The following is a 17,579-nucleotide window of genomic DNA, read 5'->3' as shown; positions in this document are numbered from 1 at the left end:
AAATAAAAAGAAAAAGAAAGGGGATTAGGGTTAGGGTTTTGTGAAGAACAGCAGCAGAATCAATCGGACTTTTGAAGGTGATTCCGGTGACAAAAATTGAAGTGTGAGTAACCGATTTGAAGCCCAAAGTCTGTTCTATCAGATTATCACGTCAAAATCATCAACTGAGGTATTAATTTGTGTTTCGTAATTTCGGATTAATTTCTCGAATTCGGGTTTGAAGTTCTGGTAATTGTTTGATGATTATGTTAGTATAGATGTTTAGATCGTCGATTTTGGAGTCGATTGACACCGGTTTTGTCGAGTTTGGCTTCGGGTTTTGTCTCGCCGGAAAAGCGGCGCCGCCGCCGCTGTTATCGGTGGTTTAGGCGGCGGGGACGGATAAAACGAAGGAGGAACACGACAGGGGAGGCCTGGGAACGAAAGGGAACGAAGCAGCAGAAGAAACGAGGCCGATTGATTGCCGTTTTTGCTTCGTCGGAAGTTTCCGCCGGGCCGGAATCTGGGCAACGGCCGGCTGTTCTTCCCGACCCGATTGGGTTGGGGACGACCCGGTTTCTAACCCGGTTTCGACCCGGGTTTAATCCTAATAACCCAAACCCTGTTGATGTTTTTGTGTTTTTAGTTAATTAATTAATTATTTATATTTTAGTATATTAAAATCAGTTTTTAGTAATTCTAAAAAGTAAATAAAAATTAGTTTTAAATTCTGAAAAATAGTATTATTAATTTCTAAATTATTTTATTAATTTATAAATTCTAATTTAATTATTTAATTAATTAATTATTTATCTAATTATTTATTAGTTATATAATTAATTAATAATTAGGTAATTAATTAATAATTAGGTAATTAATTAATAAATAAGGATTAAACTGATTAATAATTTGATAATTAGTTAATATTACGAGTAGTGATTCGATAATGAGAATTATTATTCGAGCGTTAGTTATTCGAATAATATTACAGTAATTGTTCGTATCATATAATTAAATACTGATAATTAATTGATTAATGAATCGTTTAAATTCCAATAATAATATATTAGTTCGGTAATATTCGAGAATAGTGTGTAGCTCGTATTTATACGAGTGATTAATCGTTGAGTTGGTTTATAATTTGAGTAATTCGTAGTTATTCGATAAATAGCGTATCGGTTAATTAAGTTGATTGATTATTTGTAAATAATCGATCTAATCAAATAAATAACGATGAGTTGTAAATATTTGTAATAAATTGTGAATAATCCTAATAATTAGGAATTAATTATTTTAAATTAGTAAATAATTATCTATTAATTATTTATTAGTTATTTATTTATTAAGTGATTAATTATTTCAATAATTAATCACATAATTTTCAATAAATCGTAACTTCTTCGTTTTAACTCCAAAAATTATAAAAAAATTATTTTTGACTTTGATTTTTATTAAATAATTATTTAAAAATTATTTTAGGATTTAAAAGGTTGTAATAATTATCTATATTGAATAATAAATTGAATTATCAGTGTTTAATTCATAACAATTCAACCGTTAGTCCGATTTAAGTGAAACGAAGACCCCTAGACTCAGAAAAATGAGACGAATCCAATAAAAATAGTTGTAAGTTATAATTTATTCTGAAAAAAAAAGTGGTTTGGTGATAACTGATAGTTCGTAGGTCCTAGTAGGGATATAATTGAGCCGAATAAATCCCGAAAAATTATAATAAAATCAGATAAGACTAGTAATGCAGGTATAAGCCTAGAATTGATTCTAAAAATAATTATAAATCTAGAAATTAATTATGTGCTTTACGTGTTACGTGTTATATGTGATTATGTGCATAAATGTGTTGTGTAAATATATGTATATATATGCGAGTCAGATAGAAACGCATGGGTAGACTGATAAGGTTGCGTGATATCAATTCAAGATACACGTATATAGTAAGTTATCTAAACACCTATATTTCCATGATTTGTTCAGTGTTAACAAGGCAGAGCAAGCTAGGGTCAGAAGGCAGTGAATTAAACCAGGTTAAGTACGCACAAGGCAAGTTTTTCCCCTATTCTAAATTCAGAATAGTGAATTATATTTCTTTTCTATCATATCAATTCTCTTTGATAATCATTGTTCATATACACTGTTGTCCATTTATTATTACTTGTTCCAGTTTCATTTCAATTCTTGATTTACCCAATTTATTGAATTCCCTGTTCATATTTCAATTCTTTTACCCTATCTATATTCTGGTATATCCTGGTGTTGGGATATATCAATAGCATACCGATTGTTCCGGATGCTCAGCCTTGGACTGGATGGTTACTATAAAGGCTGGGTTTTTCCCAGACCACTAATTAATAGGCCATAGTTGCCTGAGTACTCCTTATGTTGGTTGGGTCTATGCAGTTGGGTATAGATCCGCACTATATTCTGACTGATCAGCAGATTATAGTGCATATATTGGTTCTTGTTTCCAGTCTTGTTCATTTGGCACTCGCCATCATTGGCAAATTATTATCATATACAGATACAGATGGTTGTTCAAACCAGCAGCTTATTGCTTCATTTATTTCTCTCTCTTTATAATATATATATATATATATCTTGTTGCAGGCTTGTTGAGCAATTTTGGCTCATTTCTTTTATTGTCACTCCTATTGTTTTACAGTTAAGGTAGAGAATAAAACCCATCAGGACCCGCATAGTCAAGAAGCGAGTCAAGCAGCGGGACCCTCTTATACCAAGAGTGTTCCTTCCTATTCCCGAAGAGAGCTTTGAATTGCCAGATCAGGTGTAGCAGGATAAGTAGTAATGTTGGGTTGAATAAAAGTTTTGTGTAGTTTGAATAAAAGATTGCGTAGTGAAACTGTAGATAGAATAAAGTTTTGTAATAAAGAGAGTTCTTGAGACAGGTTTTATTTAGTTGGGTTTGTAATAAAGTGTAGTGCATGATTCTTGTTTCCAAACTCAACCCTTAAAAGATCCTGAGTAGTGATAGTTCGGGGTAATTATTATATTAATATTCCGCTTATGCAGGTATAGTTGGTAATTGTTGTTAATAATGCCCCAAATCTATACCCCGGATTTGGAGGGTGTTATATGTTTAGTTCTCCATTTCATTGTGATGGCAAATTCTAGATATATATATATATATATATATATATATATATATATATATAATTTACTAGTTTAGAACTCGTGCGATGCACAGATTTTTATTAATATTACATAATTTTTTGAATATAAATTGAATTGTACGTGAAATTTATTTATACAAAATTTTTTATATTATGTGATCTAATAATAAATATACATATACATAAATTTTTGCAAAAGAATCTAGCATAAGGTATTAAATTGGTATTATATAAATCATAACTATCTTGTATAACATATTATTGCGTGAGCCCGTGGGGTTTACCCGGTGCGCACCCGAACTGTAGCGGCTGCGAGTTCCCTACAATAAAAAAATACCCATTTTGCATAATAGATAATAAGGATATATTTTGATTTTTTTTTATTTAGAGATGTTTAAATTTGAAAAAAATAATATCACGAAGTGAAATATATAGTTTTATTGTTATTTATACGTGTGTTTACGAAATGTAAATATTTTTTTAATTTAAATGATAAGTTTTATCCCGGTTCAATAATATACAAATCATATTTAGTTTTGTTTTTGTTTTTAAAACAAACATTTAGTTTTGTTTTAAATTTTTTATTCGGTAACCTATTACACTGATCAAATCCAACTAATTATATTTAATTTGATTTTAATTTTATCTAAAATCGAATAAATATATATACCTTTGTTTAATTAATATTAGTAGTATATATATTATTTATTTTACCCGATCAAAATTTATTTTGATTTTAATTTTCTTTAACTCAGACGAGTAGTAAAGAAAAAATCATTTTGGCCCGATGCTATTATTCTGAACTACGAATTATTAGTTCAATTATATAACTTTTTTAGCCGAATCAGTCATAGTTTTATCACGAAATCTATTATACCGACTAAATTCAACTAATTAAACTTAGTTTAATTTTTTTACATGGACCAATAATTTTAATTTTGTTTTAATGAAAAATAATGTTGTGCAAGACATGTCTCTATCATAACAAGACTAAGTCAAATTGACAACTCTAAGAATTAGTTGTATGATAATCTAAATTTGTATTTAGTATTGTATTACTCGAGTCTGTAAAAATGTCAAAGATCAGATTGGAGTATTTTTATGTAAACAATCTCAAGCCTAAGAATAAACTCTGTAAGATCAAGAAGATCATACCTCAGAGAGATTGTGAAGAAACTTGGAGTTGAATAAATTTGTTTTAGGAAAAATGTTCTAAGTCAAGATATCTACAAGTCACAGATCAAGTCATATAGAGAAATCATTCAAGAACTCCAGAATGACTTATTGAGAAGTCCAAAATAGCTTACAGATAAGTCTCAGTTCTCAGAGATATCGACAAGCAAAATGAAGACATGAAGAATGGAGATATCGACAAATCAATTATCATTAGAGATCTCAGAGATATCTACAAGTCAAAATGTATATAGAGATCTCTGAGATATCGATAAGTCATTTCTGCATTAAAGAACTCAGAGATATCGACAAGTCAAAATGAAGACATGAAAATTGGAGATATCGACAAGTCAATTTATCATTAGAGATCCCAGAGATATCTACAAGTCAAAATATATATAGAGATCTATGAGATATCGATAAGTCATTCCTACATGCAGAAATTTGAAGACCTCGACAAGCCAAGTTCACTTATAGAGAACTCAGAGACCTCGACAAGTCAGAGATACTTATAGAGAACTCAGAGATCTCGATAAACCATTATACTTATCGAGATTTCAGTTCTCTATAGAGCAAACTAGAGATCTTGATATGAACCTCAAGTATAGAATGCAGAAAAGTTAAAGATTCAAGATTATCAATCAACAAACAATCTAATCACTTAGATTGAAAAGTCTACAAAAACAGCTTGAAGAGTGCAAGATTAAAGGCCAAGATTAACTGACAAAGGAAAGTCACAGATCTACAGGATATGCAAGGATTCACTAAGCGAGAAATAGAAAGCCTTAGAGATAACTTAAAGTAGGGTTTAGTACATCTTATTGCATGCTGTGTAAACCTGTGTTTACTAATCTATAAAGTAAATACCGGTCCTTTGCTTTTAAATTATATCAAACAGATCTAATTTTTCTTGTAACTCTCTCAAAAAAGAAGCTGAGTTCTTTACTTACAAAGAACCCGGGATTTGTAGCAAAATACTAGCTTGATTTTAATATAAAATTAAGTGAGTTTTGAAATATTATGTGCACTGTTTTATATCAGCTAACATGATATTACTGCATTACTAATCTGATTTGTTAACCAAGAAACAAACATTTAAAAAGCCTTAAAAATATTGTTAGGAATATGTTGTGAACTTGATGATAAATTATACAAAATACCTTAGTAGATTTAACTTAGTGAATTTTATAGCACTCGACGGATGATCAAATATAGTCCCGACAGATGATTCAATATAGTCCCGACGGATGATGATTTGACATCCATCGAGTGAGTAGATTATGTAATAATAAGTAGTGTAGCACATTTCTACAAACAATTTTGTGTAGATTCTGAAGGAGCTTATGAGTCATGTTGACTACTAGTAGATATGCAGAATAGGTTGATTAATTATAAATATGAGATGTCTTGTTATTCTGCATTAGTGAAATGGAGTCAAGTGTCAAATAGCAACCTGGCGGATGATCAACAAAGCTACCCGATGGATAACAAGCATGTACCCGACGGATGATCAATTCAAATATTTGTTGACAGTGACAACACAATCACATGCGTTGGGTGTTTGCAAAAGGAATGTGGCAGCCTGTTTAGCAGGAAATTGAGAACAAAGAAGCATTGCCATTTTTATGCAAGGTATGAAGATTTTCAAAGATGTTGGAATAGAGTAATGAAGCAGCATGGAGTTAGACTTGATAGGTTTTATTTAATTATCCTGTCTTATTACCATGTAAACTTGGTGATATATAAACTAAGTGTAGCTAGTAGAATAAAATAAATAACAAAGCAAACACATTTTAGGAGAGAAATAGAAAAAGCTGTACTTGTCAAAAATTTCTCTGTAGTTTGTTTGTTCAACTTGTAAAGCAGCTTTGAGCCAATTTGAGCTTCACAGAATTCTCAAATCGATATATATATATGTATATATATTGTGGATACATTCAAATCCACCAGAAAGTTTTAAAGACTTGTATTTTTATTACTTTGTGTTTGATTTATTTAATCCAGGAAACAAATTTAAAAACCAAACCCGAATAGAAAAAAGGCAAAAACCAAATCCAAATAGGAAAATAAAATCCTAAGTGCTTAAAACAAGAAAAACCCTTTCAAGTGAAAGGTAAAAACTTGCAAGCAAAATTTTAATTAATAATTATATAATAATCAGCTACTTGTCCAACTTCGTGCATCGCTCCTTTATTCCTTGTTGTCCAAGTAAGCTTCATAACCCATGTTTGCATCCTCTCCAATTGAACATCATCACAAGTACACATAACCAAATCCCAATTAACATATTCATTCCTTGATCCTCATCAGTTCTCACTGGAGTGAGAAAAAGGGAATGTGTATCTAGCTGACTTCAACTCATCTAATGCAGAATCTGTCACTTATCTTCTCAGTAAAGCAAGTCAAGATGAAAGTTGGCTATGGCACAAGAAGCTGTCCCATCTAAACTTCAAGACCATGAATGAGCTTGTCAAGAAAGAACTGGTTAGAGATATTCCTCAAGTGGAGTTTTCTAAGGATGGATTGTGTGATGCCTGCCAAAAAGGAAACCAGATCAAAGCATCATTCAGAAAGAAGCTTGATTCAAAAATTGAAGAACCTTTGCTATTGCTACACATGGATTTATTTGGACTAGTCAATGTGTTGTCCATCTCAAGGAAAAGATTTTGCCTAGTAATTGTGGATGATTTCTCAAAGTTTTCTGGGACCTATTTCCTAAAGTCTAAAGATGAGGCTAGTGAAATCATCATCAATCACATAAGGCAAGTCAACAATCATCCTGATTTTAAAGTAAGAAGAATCAGGAGTGACAATGGAACTGAGTTCAAGAATTATATGATGAGATCATTTTGTGAAGAGAATGGGATTATGCATGAGTTTTCTGCAGCAATAACTCCACAATAAAATGGAGTAGTGAAAAGAAAGAACAGATCTGTTATTGAAGCTGCAAGGACAATGCTTGAAGAATCAAAGTTACCAACATATTTTTGGGCTGAAGTTGTGAATACTGCCTGCTACACTCAGAATATTTCTTTGATTAATCAAGCAAAGTGTATGACATCCTACCAATTGTTCAAGAACAAGAAACCAACTCTGAATTTTCTTCATGTCTTTGGCTGCAAATGTTTTATCTTGAGAAATCAAACTGATCAACATGGGAAGTTTGATGCTAAAGCAGATGTAATAACTCGAATTTTTGAGACTTTGTAAAAATGTTTAATGAATAGTAATCCTGACAGACGGGGAAAACTTTTTAGCCCACACTATGTGGTGCATGAGAAAATGAGTTTCGAAGTTGATATTATGATTATACGTACCAAATGAGTGCATGTAAATGCTATTAGTTTTCAAAGAAAATGAACGTTGCAAAACGACCATATTTACGAATCATCAAGGATTACGGGAATCACAATATAATTACGAATTTAAAACCCTACAGATTTATATCCAAGGCGATACTTCAAAACATAGGGAATAAATACGAAAGGATTTACGTCGCGAACCGTTTACGAGAAATTATTACGAAAATGTTTAAGCGACCGAGCGAACACGTAAATGATTAAATAAACGTATCGCACTAACTAACCATGGTAGAAAAGTAACCATGGTTACTTTATTAAATAGTAAGCTAAGTAAGTCAGATGATCATCTAAGGGCTAGAGAATAGTAAAGCTAATGGCTAAGCTAATTAGCTTAGCTTGTAATCTAGAAAGGCTAGCTAGAATTGTCTAAATATTTGGCAACAAAAATAAATCCTAGGACTTATACTAGAGAATAAACAAGATATCACAAGCATTATTGCAAGAAGCAACCAAGAAGTCAACACAATTTCTCTCCCTCTCTCCCAAGAACATCACATTCGGCCCTTTCTAAAAAAACAAGGAAATCAAAATCAAATCACCAAGCTCTAGCCATGGAAAAATTCCCCCATTAATTCTCAAGCTTCATACCTCAGAAAATAAGGTAAGATAAATCTTTAATCTCTTTTTATCAAGGTTTTATGGGTGAAATAAATTCAAGAAAGATGATGGTGAATAGTGTGAATAGTAACTCTTCTTTGGTTTCTTGATTTTAATGGTTGTTTTAGGTTCCAAAAACCCTACCAAGCACTCCCAAGACTTCACCATCATCAATAACACATCTCAATCTCTCAAGAAAGGTATAAATCTTTGACCCATCCTTATTTAAGATTTAAGTTCAAGATTCTTTTATAACATAGTTGTAAACCTAGTTTTGGTGAAAGTATTATTGTAATCTTGATATTTAGCTAAGTAGATTTAAGGTTGATTGTTGTTGCCTCAAGAACATGATGTTCTTGAGAGGAGTTAGTGTGGTGATAATGATATATTGATTGTTGGTGGTAGTATAAAGATTTAAGGCATAAATGAAACTCGGATCGTAACCGTAATCTCGCTAAAACGAACAAAACGTAACATTAAGTTTCTGCAGAAATTCCCGAAGATTTAAACTGTAGTTTCTTAAAAAATAACCCTTTATTATGATAGAAAATTTTATAAGGATCTTTTAGGCGCTTGAATCGCTTGATTCCGATTTATGGATCAAAAGTTATGGCCGTTTTACTAAGAGCGATTTCCGCGATAAAAACTGCTACGAATTATGAAATTTGAAAATAAAAAGGATCGACTTAAAAATGTTCATAAATCATGAAATTTTTACAAAGAGTAGTAAATTGAGTTTCTTAACTGCCATAAATATTTCAAGAGAAAATAATGAATTTTCAATGTTATAAAAATATCGGAGCCGAGACCGCGCGATTAGAAAACCGTAGAATCCATAAGCGGAGCCGACGATGAAAATGAAAACAGACTTAAGACACTTCGAAAAAGGAAACGACCTTAATGTGAATAAGGACTTAAAGAAATGATAAGGTTAATATAAGTTGAGAGGGTGCATATTAAGTAGCATATGAGTGCGAGTCGCCGTAAATTAGAACGAGACCTAAAAAAATGAATTATGTTTATGATTATAGATTTCTGAGCGGAACCTAGAGCATCCTCCACCTCGAGATACCCAGGAAAGTTTACGAACCCAACTCCGTATAACTGTTGTGTTGTGATAAATGTCATGTTTGTCATGATACTAAGTAATTGAATTTCGCATAATGTAGCGATGTTGTACGATACGTAATGTTAACGTCGCCACGAGCGTGCCGTATAATTATAAGGCCGAGAGTCGGTCGGGATTTTAAAATAAAATCCCGGGAATCATTCCGGTTATATTTATAGGACGATTAAAGTCCATAGTAGTTACATTTTAAGGGACTCAACGTCCACTTAAGAAATATTAAATACCTTGAACTTTTATTAAAACGGTTTCCAAATATCGTATTCCCTCAACTATATTTTGTTGTTCGAATAATAAATATTAATTAAATATTCATTTATTATGGGAGAAGTACTCTTCAACGATTATTTATTTCAAACCCGATTAAATATTAAGAATTATTAAATTACTTAAACATAAATAAGATGAGAAATATTATTTAAATATTCTTTTAAAGTATAACTATTTGAGGTTTAATTATTTAACGATTAATATTTAATTATTCATTATTTATTAAATGATTTATTTATGATTTAAAAAATCATAAAACCTGATTTAGAATACTTTCTGATTTTCGGAAAATCATTCGAATAATTTCAGATCGTCGGAGAATATTATCTCGACTTATTTTAAATATAGTTTCAAAAGAAACTCCCCCCTATTTACTTATCTGTTGACAACAGTCAACTCACATCCTTAGTACTTTCTCCGAAACTTTTGGAAGTACATATATATATATGAGGTAAAGCTGTGCCTATCAACAAGCAAAACGCTTGGGGAACTTCGATATAGTTCGATGATTCCATGTATATGATAGGATTATTAAAAGGACAAGGAGGGGTAGAGATCCATTACTTCGTGGACTGGGGAGACTGCCATATTTATTTTACGTATGAGAAGGTACTATGTGTACTGAAGGACATACGAAGTATGCAAACTTAGCCAGGTGGAATGGGGAAGCATATAAATCCCGAATGCGGCTTGGGTGACAACCAGGATGTTCGGAAGTCGTCCCTCTACATGTAAAAAAGGTTATTATTACCGTTATGCGACTGATCATCGTATCTCGGGGGCTCCAGTGAATGTCCTATTCTTCCAATTGGAATTGTGATGCAATACCGTAACCCGAGCCTAGGTGCTGGGTTTACCATTAAGGTATTCGCAGGATAATAAATCCATTAAAGAATTGTTTTCAAAAGAAGGTGTGTATCACCAAGGAAAACTATTTTTGAATAAAACGTAATTATCATATATAACGTTTTTACTTGAGATTATCATACAGTCATTTCATACTGTGCATTATTATGCTGGGCATTATAGCTCACACTTGTTTTCTTAAATTGACACAACACAACAGTGAATCAAGATGCCTATCATGAAACTCACAGCCAGGAAACGTGTAGGAAATGACCAGATGTTCCGTAGGTTGTTTGGTGTTGTACCACAGGTAGGCCGAATAAGCTGGATTGGTTTTCAGTTGTTTTTTAGTTCGTCTTATTTACAAGTATGACTTATGTAAGGTAATGAATAAGAAACAAATATTTGGCTGACGGACTAGCCTTACTTAAAGGTTATTCCCCTGTAAGACTTAATTACTTTTGGGTTGTAATAATTATCACTTTGTGGATTGATTTACTCTAGTAATGAATGGTTTGTTTCCAAGACAATAACCTATAAGTGTGTGTGTGATAAGTGTGGGTCGTAAAGTATGAGTATTTATATATTGTGATACGAGGTATGTGGTATATAGTATTCAAGATGGTGTGGCCTCCTAGATCCCTGACCCCGGATTTTGGGGTGTCACAGCAGATGAAGAATTTTTGTTGGATATGCTGTTTGAAAGGCATATAGGGTCTATAATCTAAGAACCAATATTGTTATGGAATCAATACATGTTGTGTTTGATGACAAAAAGATTGAAGGACTGCAAGATGGATATTTCCATGAAAGTCTCAAGTTTGATAATGTGGAGATGGTTAGTGATGACATTGATGATAAGGATAATGCAGAAAAATCTACAACTAATGAAGCACATCATTCAACATCTGTCGAGTTGCAAAATGCTTCATCCGTCGGGAGACAATCTTCCTTATCCATCGGGAGACAATCAACTTTATCCGTCAGGACACATAGTGCATCATCCGTCGAGTCATTAAGAGAAGCTGAAAGTCAGAATAGGTCACTTACAGAAAGGTCCCCTTTCTCAAATCAAAGATCCACAAACTCAGGGGGAGTTTCTAATAATCAAAACTCAGTCACACATCAAGAAAACAATGAGGCCTCTTCATCTAGAGCTAATCTACCTTAACAAAGAAAATTAACTAAGAATCACCTCTTTGAGCTCATCATTGGTAATGCATCTTCTAGAGTTCAAACAAGGAGAGAAACTCAAGAAGAATGTCTATATAACAGATTCCTATCTAAGAAAGAACCAAATAAGGTAGAAGAAGCTTTGTTGGATCCTGATTGGATTTTAGCTATGCAGGAGGAGCTAAACCAATTTGAAAGGAATAAAGTATGGAAGCTGGTACCCAAGCCTAAAGGAAAGAATCCAATTGACACCAAATGGGTATTCAGAAACAAGATGGATGAAAATGGCATAGTAGTCAGGAACAAAGCTAGAGTAAGGGCTATTGTCAACAAGAAGGAATAGATTTTGATGAAACTTTTGCTCATGTTGCAAGACTTGAAGCCATCAGAATTTTCTTAGCCTATGCAGCTCATGCCAATTTCAAAGTCTATCAAATGGATGTTAAAAGTGCATTTCTAAATAGAGATTTGGAAGAGGAAGTCTATGTAAGTCAGCCTCCTAGTTTTGAAGATCCAAGTTTTCCAAATCATGTGTACTATCTTTCGAAAGCATTTTATGGACTGAAGCAAGCACCTAGAGCCTGGTATGCCACTTTATCAAAGTTTCTTTGGGAAAATCACTTCACAAGAGGTACTGTTGATAAAACTTTATTCTTTAGAAATGTTAATGGCTCTAGTATACTTGTTCAAATTTATGTAGATGATATTATATTTGTCTCCACAGATGAAAAACTTTGCAAAAAGTTTTCCAAATTGATGCAAAGTAAGTATGAAATGAGCATGATGGGAAAACTAACTTACTTTCCTGGTTTGCAAGTTAAGAAAGTTAGTAATGGAATATTCATTAGTCAAACTAAATACATTCATGATCTTTTAAAGAAGTTTGATCTAATGGATTGCACATCTGCAAAAACTCCCATGGCCACTGCAACTAAGCTTGAATTAAACACTACTGAAAAGTCTGTGGATATTTCAAGCTATAGGGGCATGGTTGGCTCACTTCTGTACTTAACAGCTAGTAGACCAGATATAATGTTTTCTACTTGTCTTTGTGCTAGATTTCAGGCTGATCCTAGAGAATCTCATCTAGTAGCTATTAAGAGAATTTTCAGATGTCTCAAGGGGACACCAAAACTTGGCATTTGGTACCCTAGAGATTCTGGTTTTAATCTAATTGGTTATTCAGATGCAGATTATGCAGGTTTTAGAATAGACATAAAAAGTACAACAAGAACCTGTCAATTTCTAGGGAACAAGCTTGTGTCCTGGTTCAGTAAAAAGCAAAATTTATTTTATACTTCTACATCTGAAGCTGAATATATTGCTGCTGGTAGTTGCTGTGCACAGATTTTATGGATGAAAAACTAATTGTTGGACTATGGTCTACAAGTGGATAGAATTCCTATTTTTTGTGATAACACAAGTGCAATTGCCATCACTGAAAATCCAGTGCAACATTCAAGAACAAAGCACATAGACATCAAGTACCATTTCATAAGGGAACATGTGATGAATGGTACTGTGGAACTGCATTTTGTTCCAAGTGAAAAATAGCTTGCAGATATCTTTACCAAACCACTTGATGAATCCACCTTTTCAAGGTTGGTAAGTGAGTTAGGTATGCTTCATTATTCCTGAATCATTCAGATATTTTTGTAAGTTTTAATGCAGCCGGAAATTTAATTGATTTTTCTGTTTTGGATGAAATTTTGGCTAAGTCAAAATTTACATCCCGACGGATGCTCATTATCCATCGAGTTTGATTATTCGTCGGAATATTAATTGTTAATAAAAATCAATTATTTTTCTGGAGTATTTTATAACTCGACGGATAACTGATTTATCCTCATCCGTCGAATTGTCTCAATCCTAGTCGTTAAAACTTTGAACATTATCCATCGGGTATACTTACAGTTTATAAGCATAACACGACGGATAATTGGAGGAATTTTTACAGTTTAATTTTTTTAAAACGGCTATTTTGGGCAATTTTTATTTTCGATTATTCAAATAAAGATCGTACTTTCGTATAAGTATATCTTTGGTTAATTATTATTATTCATTTCAAGTATGAGTTTTAAAACTTCTACTTCAACTATTTTTATAAAGATTATCCTTTATGAGAATATTATTTAAACAATAATATTCAGATATTTTCTAATATATTGGGACTGATTTATTTTATTAAATCAACATTTCTCCAAACATTCTTAAAAATGTTTTCGAGTCTTCAAAATGATTTTAAAAGTTAGAGCGGATCCCAAAACTCGTTTTTAGATTTAAGATCTTCCTTTCGAAGGGGATTTAACTACTCATTTAAAAATCCGAGGGATCCGGCTCCGTGATGTATTTTTATATTCTCAACAAGGTTGCTGTTTTGATAAAAAGGGTTTTTGATTACTTACCCAACACTCAGGAAGTAAAATATTTGGAATAAGTTAATCCATTAACAGGCATCGCCTGGGAAATATCAGTGAGTTTTCCTTTCCAACTAGATACGACTTCTTGGTGGAGCCGTATCAACAAGTTTCTACTTGGGGAAAGAGGGGACGAGCTTTACGTTTTAGAGTCATGGATTTCATCTGAACTAGGAGTGGCGTAAGTGGTCGAGTGGCGCCGGCCCAACATTATTATATTGGCCCAAATGGCCCGGAAGTTCCGCTAAGACGGTCCATTCTTTAGGAGTCCAGTGTTCGGTTGACAAGTAAATCCGACTGTTCTCCTCTACATGTAGAAAATGGTGGGGTTGCACTACTGCGACTTATCATCGTGAGTGGTCTTCTTGGCGTGGCAAACTCCCGTAATGAGTTCATCATCCAATTGGATATTTCTGCAACACTACCCAGAGCACTTCGAAAGAAAGGCTACGGCTGGGCGATTGTTGAGTGTTTGCAGGGTCGAGTTTTCAAAATGATGTTTTCATCAAATGAAGTATCTCGTAACTTCATTTCATTTTGATGATATTTCAAAGATTGATTCTATACAAGTTTTGTCGTGTAGCTTCATCTATGGGATGAACTATTTATACCTTGAATGGTGGTAGTTCAAGTAGTATTCGGAAAAAAGATATAAGTATATTGGAGTATCTTGTAACTTCATCTTTTCAACTTATATCTAGTTAATGATTATCTTATGAATGACAAAGGTTTTCAGAAAAATGTTGAGACAAGGTTATATATATGAGATCACCTTGCAACGATATTTTTATACAGTTATAAACTGGAACTCTGTGTATATTATACATGTCAGAGGATTTCAAATATTGTGAAAAGTATATATGTATATATATACTGAATATTTTGTGACTTGGTCACGTTAAGATATCAACTTGGTTCATTACTTCTTGACCAAGACTTTCATGAGTACTATGAGAATGCTCATATATTGTTAATTATTATACATATTATTTTTGTGGGCTTGTTGCTCACCCTTGCTTTCTTCTTTCATCACACAACAACAACTAAACAAGATGAACATGACCAAGCTCCCAATTTGCGAGTGGATAGGAAATGTTCCGCAGTTTCCTGTAGGCGTTGAGGCCGCTGTAGCTGAGGTAGGAATTACCAATAGGCTAAGCTTTCAACTTCTAATGTACCAGACTTATGTATCTATATGAATTGTAATAATGGTAAAGAAATGTAAATTTATTCAGAAACCCTTTTGAGGTGTAATGGCTTATAATTGTGGAATAAAACGACTTGTGTTATTTTTGGTATTCATATATGAGATTATAACTTGTGGTGTGTGTGTGTGTATATTGCGGGGTCACAGTACGCAGTAGTTGGTTGCTTATTAAGATTAAATGTTATTAAGGGAAATGGAACTCGTGACAACCCGGATCCCCGACCCCGGATTTGGGGGTGTTACACTCCTCCTTCGGGGCATCCTCAGTAGGGTCATCATCTGATTCATCAACAGGCAGGTCCTCCGGCTCAGGAGTAGGGTCACGCTCAGGGGCCATAACATCATCAACAGGGTCAACCTCCCCATAGGCTCTACTGGTACCTGACACAATAGGCAAGGTGTTACTAACTTAGAGTCGGAATTCCCTTGAGGGTAAAACTGCCAAGACTACTCATGTAGCCTGACGACGAATTTGACTTGAGCTCTAATTGATTATTTATTATTCTTATGTCTACATATTTTATGTCCTATCATTTCTAAGATTTGATAACCTAGGGCTTGATACCATTTCTGTGGCGCCCCAAAATCCGGGGTCAGGGATCTCGGAGGCCACACCATCTTAATCACTATATACCACATACCTCGCATCACAATATATAAATGCTCACACTTTACGACCCCACACTTATCACACACACACACACTTATAGGTTATTGTCTTGGAAATGAACCATTCATTACTAGAGTAAATCAAATCTCAAAGTGATAATTATTACAACCCAAAAGTAATAAGTCTTACCGGGAATAACCTTTAAGTAAGGCTTGTCCGTCGGCCAGATATTTGTTTCTTATTCATTACCTTACATAAGTCATACTTATAAATAAGCCGAACTAAAATCAATTGAAAACCAATCCATCTTATTCGGTCTACCTGTGGTACAACACCAAACAACCTACGGAACAGCTAGCCATTTTCTACCTGTTTCCTGGCTGTGAGTTTCATGATAGGCATCTTGATTCACTGTTGTGTTGTGTCAATTTAAGAAAACAAGTGTGAGCTATAATGCCCAACATAATAATGTACAGTATGAAATGACTGTATGATAAACTCAAGTAAAACGTCATATGTAATATTTATATTTTATTCAAAAATAGTTTTCATTGGTGATACACACCTTCTTTTGAAAACGATTCTTTAGTGGATTTATTATCCTGCAAATACCTTAATGGTAAACCCAACATATAGGCTTGGGTTACGGTATTGCATCACAATTCCAATTGGAAGAATAGGACATTCGTTGGAGCCACCGCATACGATGATCAGTCGTACTCCAGAAATAGTAACCTTTTCTACTAGTAGAAGGACGACACCTTCGTATCCCGGTTATCACCATGGCCGCATTCGGACTACGTGTCCCATTTTGGGTATACACATACTTCACAAGTTCCTGAGTACACAGAGTACCTTCGCCTGCGGTACCTTTGGTAGTCCATCTGGCACACATAATACTAGATTCTACCCCTCCCTTGTCCTTTAAAAGAATTCTATCATATCTCGAGAACTCGAACCACATTGAGTTTCCCCCAAGCATTTTGCTTGTTGATAGAAACAACTTGTTTTATTAGTGTAGATATGTATATGTATACGTATTTCCGAATTTTTCGGAGGAAATACTAAGGATGTGGGTTGACCATTGTCAACAGATAATTAAATAAGGGGGAGTTTCTTTAGAAACTATATTCAAAATATTTAAAATAAGTCGAGATAATATTCTTAGACGATCTGAAATTATTTGAATGATTTTCCGAAAATCAGAAAGTATTTTAAATCAGGTTTTATGATTTTTAAATCATAAATAAATCATTTAATAAATAATAAATAATTAAATATTAATCGATACATAATTAAACCTCGAATGAGTTTACTTTAAAAGAATATTTAAAATAATATTCCACAACTAATTTATGTTTACGTAATTTAATAATCTTTAATATTCAATCAGGTTTGAAATAAATGATCATTGGAATATGCTTCTCCCATAATAAATGAATAGGTATATAATATTTATTATTCAAACAATAAAACATAGTTGAGGGAATACGATCTTTCGAAATTGTTTTAATAAAAGTTCGAGGTATTTAATGTTTCGTAAGTGGACGTTGGGTCCCTTAATACGTAACTACTATGGACTTTTAATCCTCCTATAATATCACCGGAATAATTCCCTGGTTTTTATTTTGAAATCCCGACTGACTCTCGGTCTTATAATAATACGTCACGCT

This window comes from Apium graveolens, chromosome 3, assembly GCF_009905375.1.
Source record: "Apium graveolens cultivar Ventura chromosome 3, ASM990537v1, whole genome shotgun sequence".
In the NCBI taxonomy this organism is placed as follows: domain Eukaryota; kingdom Viridiplantae; phylum Streptophyta; class Magnoliopsida; order Apiales; family Apiaceae; genus Apium; species Apium graveolens.
This window is presented reverse-complemented; position numbering follows the sequence as displayed.